This window comes from Melopsittacus undulatus, chromosome 7, assembly GCF_012275295.1.
Source record: "Melopsittacus undulatus isolate bMelUnd1 chromosome 7, bMelUnd1.mat.Z, whole genome shotgun sequence".
Classification (NCBI taxonomy): domain Eukaryota; kingdom Metazoa; phylum Chordata; class Aves; order Psittaciformes; family Psittaculidae; genus Melopsittacus; species Melopsittacus undulatus.
Genome location: NC_047533.1, coordinates 18935730 through 18941729, shown reverse-complemented (window position 1 = coordinate 18941729; position 6000 = coordinate 18935730).

Sequence of the window (6000 nt, the reverse complement as noted above, 5' to 3'; positions counted from 1 at the left end):
CAAAGCAGTTGATGTCATCTACATGGACTTGTGCAAAGCATTCAACACTGCCCCACACAGCAGCCGTGTCTCTAAAGGGGAGAGACATCAATTTGATAGGTGGAGCACTCAGTGGATAAAGAACTGGCTGGATGGCTGCACACAAAGAGCTGTGGTCAATGGCTCAATCTCCAGCTGGAGATCAGGGATCGCTGTTGGGACCAGTCTTGTTCAACATCTTTGTTGGTGACATCGACAGTGGGATTGAGTGCACCCTCAGCAAGTTTGCCGATGACACCAAGCTGTGTGGTTCCGTTGATACGCTGCAGGGAAGGAATGCCATCCAGAGGGACCTTGACACACTTGTGAGGTGGGCTGATGCCGACCTCATTAAGTTTAACCATGACAAGTGCGAGGTCCTACACCTGGGTCGGAAGAATCTCACGCACAGCTACAGGCTGGGCAGAGAAAAAATTCAGAGCAGCCCTGCACAGAAGGACTTGGGGGTGTTGGTTGATGGAAATGAACATGAGCCAGCTTCAGTGTGCACTTGCAGCCCAGAAAGCCAATTGTACCCTGGGCTGCAGCAAAAGGAGCGTGACCAGCAGGTCAAAGGAGGTGATCCTGCCCCTCTGCTCTCGTGAGACCTCACTTGGAGTATTGTGTGCAGTTCTGGTGTCCTCAACATAAAAAGGACATGGAACTGTTAGAACAAGTCCAGAGGAAGAGCACGAGGATGATCAGGGGACTGGAGCACCTCCCGTACGAAGAGAGGCTGAGAAAGTTGGGTCTGTTCAGCCTGGAGAAGAGAAGGCTGCGTGGAGACCTCATAGCAGCCTTCCAGTATCTGAAGGGGGGCCTACAAGGATGCTGGAGAGGGACTCTTCATCAGGGACTGCAGCAATAGTACAAGGGGTAATGGGTTAAAACTTGAACAGGGGAAGTTTAAATTGGATATAAGGAAGAAATTCTTTACTGTTAGGGTGGTGAGGCACTGGAATGGGTTGCTAGGGAAGCTGTGAATGCTCCATCCCTGACAGTGTTCAAGGCCAAGTTGGATGAAGCCTTGGGTGATATGGTTTAGTGTGAGGTGTCCCTATCCATGGCAGGGGGGTTGGAACTAGATGATCTTAAAGTCCTTTCCAACCCTAACTATTATATGATTCTATGATGGAAGTAGTATATTACCCCGAAGTGCTAAATTATTTCCAGATTAAAATATGGTGAATAGGTTTAACACTGTCTCCACAGTGCATCATCCTCAGAGTCCACTGTCTCTAGGACATCTGTTACAAACCACTCCACTCCCATAAATCTCTCTCACAAAATCCTTGGCTTTCTGTTCATGACTAGAAGCAATGTTCAGTCTCACCTGCACTGCTCTGTCATGTTCAAACCATCAGGAGCTACTGCTCCATATCCTTTGTCTGCCTCTTGGTCCTTCGCCCAAATGTCCATCTGGCCATACCTTGTGACACTGTAGAATCCAGTGTCTTCCCAGTCCCATTTTCCTTCCTCCCTTCCATACTTTTAAGGCAATAGTGCTCCTACTGTCTAAATGCACAAGTCCGTATCTGCACAGTGCTGACAGGAGCCAGTAAAATGTTATAAAAAAATCACAACTCTTTATTTTACTTTATCAGTGATAAAAGGCACAGCATAATTATTAGTTTCTTGCATGACACTCGATCTCTTACAAGGGGGTTTTACTAAGCACTAGAATTTCATCTCTCTAAAGAAAAAGCTTACGCTGGCTTTCTTGTAAGCCCAAACAGGCACACCCTGCAAAAACGTTGCCATTCTTCCACACCCTAAGCTGAAGTGAACACTATTCACTGTAAGAATGCCATTTGCACACCACTTGCTGTTGTCATAGCTCTAGCAAGAGTAAAGATGCAGTGAGACAATAACAACCAATATGTGAAAATTACCAACAGAGACTGCTTTGAAAGAGAAACCTAACTGCAAGGAACACAGAGAAATTGGAAAAGGGGTTGCATGAAATGAGATTATTCTTCAGCATGTGGCATGCCTAAAGTGGAAAAAAAAATAATTTCTATTTTTATACAATTTTCTCCTGCATTCGAAGAATTATTTTAGCAATTGAAAATCACTCCTTTCCCACCTACATGACTCAAAACTTGGTAAACAGTTTTTCTTTGAACCTCCTAATTAAATTACTTTTGCGTAGAATGCAAGCACAATAAATTCCAGCTCTAAAGGTCACATTTTGGAAACGTTATAAGCCACTTAGCAACAGAATCTTAGAAGGAGAATGCTTTCTCAGCCTTTATGACTGCTATGCAATGCTATAATAGCACTGGGACGGCAGTGTTAGTGTAATTAAATATCCTTTGCAACAGCCTGGGGAAGTGGAAACACTCTGGTCATCTAAGATTTGTAGCAGAGTAACACCCTTGGGACTCAGATGTACATAAGGGTCAACTCTTTCTTGGACATTACAATGTGACAGCATAATTTCCCACATATATAGCTCATCTAATAAGCTTGTCTTGAATTTATGGGGTTTTTTTTGGTCAAATCTTTTGTACTTGTGCAAGAGGAAATTCTTCAAGCTATCTGTTACGGGATTCAGGAGACTTGGCTTTAGTAATTTGAAACTGTTCCTCTCCTCACTTCCCTGTGTTTATAGTTTCAAGGCAGATCTGTGCCATAGTTAAGATACCAGTTACAATACATGAGGGGTAAGAGGAGTGGCACAGACACACACAGGCCTTGCACTGGATAGGAGCAGCCTCCCAGACATGATGGAGAAGTTGGCAGACCAGGAACATTCAAAACTGTCCCAGCTGAATCCTCCTGAACCTGTCTGCTAGGGTCTCACCGCCAGAGCTATTTCACATTAAGAGAAGACAGCTAATCAGCTGCTGCTCTCTGTCTTATTAGCTACAGGCTCTTATGCATGATTCTATGATTCTATGAGCTTCTGTGCTCTCCAAGAATTCTTTGGTAACAGAAGGTAAGGACAAGTTTGGGAACTGTTCATTCTGGTACGTGACATTCTATTCAGTGAGAATAAACCTGTATGCAGTCACATAGTCATTATAATTAAAAATATAGAAAGAACATGGTTTCTACAGTCTTAAGATAAAAAAAAAAGTAAGGGATAAATTGTGAAAGTAAACAAGACACTTTTGTATCCTGCAGATTCACCTGGATGTCATGTGTGACTCAGGACTTGTGACCCACTCATAATATGCCTGACTGCAGGGCAGTTTTTCTATACATTTGTCATTTTGGTTGATAGCAAGTTTGGTTCTTAGCCAAAACCAGAAAAAAACCAGCACAGCTTGCACACCAAACTGGAAAGTGAGAAGCAGGAGAATACTGTACTCTCTGCTGAGAAAACACAGGAACATATTGAGCAAAGAGGCTTTCATATTTCCTTAAGATACTGTTGTGATTTAAGCCCAGCCGTAAATCAGAACCACGCAATCTCTCTCTCACTCCTCCTCCCCCTCACCCCCCAGAGGGATGAGGAGAAGAATCAAAAGAATGTAACTCCCACAGGTTAAGATAAGAACAGACCAGTAACTAAGGTATAACACAAATCACTACTGCTATCACCAATAATAATAATAATGATAAGGGAAATAACAAGGGAAGAGAATACAACTGCTCACCACCCGCCGACCGATACCTAGCCCAACCGAGCAGTGATCTAGCCTTTCCAGGTAACTGCCCCCAATTTATATACTGGGCATGACACACTATGGTATGGAATACCTCTTTGGTTAGTTTGGGTCAGGTGTCCTGTCTCTGTTTCCTCCTGGCTTCCCCTCTTCCCTGGCAGAGAATGAGACTCACAAAGACCTTGGTCAGAGTAAACATTACTGAGCAACAACTAAAAACATCGGTGTTATCAGCGCTGCTCCCAGGCTGAAAGTCAAAAACACAGCACTGCACCAGCTACTAAGGAGAAAAATGACTGCTACTGCTGAACCCAGGACAAATATGCAGGTTCATTCTGTGTATCTCTATCCCACAGCATCTTGAATATCCTAGGAATATTTGCTTCTGTGGTATCTCCCTTCTTGACCAATATTGGAAGTTTTCACCGTTGTGTGCAGAAGCTTTTAGAACCTGAGCTTATAAATGAGGCTAAGAGGTTTAGCTGAGAGCTACAATAGTCATCCTCTCTAGTTCAAGCATGGCTGACATTGTAGAATTCATACTGTCCAGTGAGTAATACTTGTACTGATTTGCTGCATTGTGTTTCATGGCTTGTATTATATTCTGATTCCAAATATAAAGTACAATCAGTAGGATTATACTAATGCAGTAAGTTTACTTCCAAATGTTTTAAAATTAGCGCTTGTTTACAGCTTACTTGTACATTTAATGTATTGAACAGTTACATATGATTTAAGTTGCAAATTCCAATACAGTACTTCTACATGATACAGAAATGCAGAAAATTTCCTCACACCCTCCCCCCACTATGTATTCATATATCTTATGCCTGCCAGATGGTGTGGAGCAAATTATTCTAGCACTCAGTCCATGTGAATTTTAAGCAGATGAATATAACAGTCTGCGCAGCACTTTGCCTTCTTCTATCAATGACTGTGGTGCTGGCCTGTTTGATCACACCCCAGAACAAACAAATCTCATTAATCAGTGTTTTCTTTTTTTTTCCCCTTGGCTGCTTTTTCCTCTCCAATCACTTTTGGAGTATTTCTCTGGAAAATCTTGATTTTAGAGAGAGATTAATTTTTTAGACTGTTTGGTGTTTTGATTTAAAAGTTAATTTGGATTTAAGAACAAGTGCCAATGTGATACAACTAGAGATAGTGCAGTTCACGTATAAATGAAACTTGGCCTGGACATCTGTGATCAAAGTTATCTCCTAATTCTCCACAGCAATTTACATCTCTATAGTTGAAAGGGTAATGTGGTTTAAAATACCATGTACCTTGCATTACTAGGACTCTTACTGAAACTGTCATTGAAGATTCTGAATTATGCAACTCTATTATAGTTACTTCACCTCAAATGTCATGGACATCATCCAAGCAATAATTTGATGATGTTACTTAATTTACTCTGTCATGACTAAACTGGACTTGAAGCACTCCTGACTTTTTGTTTTACTTTCAGTTCACAGAGTTGTAAAATATTGGTCAGGAAGGGCCTTTGGAAATCAACTGGTCTAACCTCCCATGTGATTTGGGACTCTTGCCAATACAAGATGAGGTCAGGCATGGTTTTATCTGTGTAAGTCTTGAAAAGTCCAGAGGATAAAGATTTCACTGTCTCCGTGAGGAAACATAGGTATGAACCTGCTCCAGTGCTGCACTGTCCTAGAGAGTCAAAACCTCCCTTACTGAAATTTGTGTCTGTGTTGCTCCTATTACATTGTTTGTTACTACAGAGAAGAGTTTTGCTTTGTCACATTTGTGACTCCTCTTCAAGCATGGTAGGCTGCTAAGAGATGTTGCTTAGCTCTTCTTTGCCAGACTGAACAACCCCAGCTCCCTCATTTCTCATGGATGGCCAGTGACTACCTCCTTGATGGCCAATGGCTCCTCCTTGATGCTGTGTCTTGGTGGCCCTCTCCAGTTTCTCCATACCCCCTTCAAAGATGGATACAGACTCCAGATATGCCCTGGTCAGTGCACCTTACCAACAGTGTCTGAATGAATCATATCTCTGCAGATGACGTAACAGGTACTATTTAAGATCGCTGGCTACTGAGTTCTTTCAGTACTTTTCCTGTATTAGGGCTTTGAACCATAAAGACCTTTGGCAATTGTGGAACACACAACTTCTCATACGGTCTTGGATTTGCTTCTTGACTGTACTGGAGCTGCTTACAAGTCTGGGGAAGATCATTCTTTAAGTTTATTTGGTAGCATGAATATATTGTCCATAGTCATCCTCCAGACTAAGAAGAAAATGTAACAAAGCCAGTTTTCAGGCCAAGGCACTATCACTTCAGCACATTTCAAATAAATATTGAGCAAAGTATGACTGTCCATCATATTTGAAAAATCACGG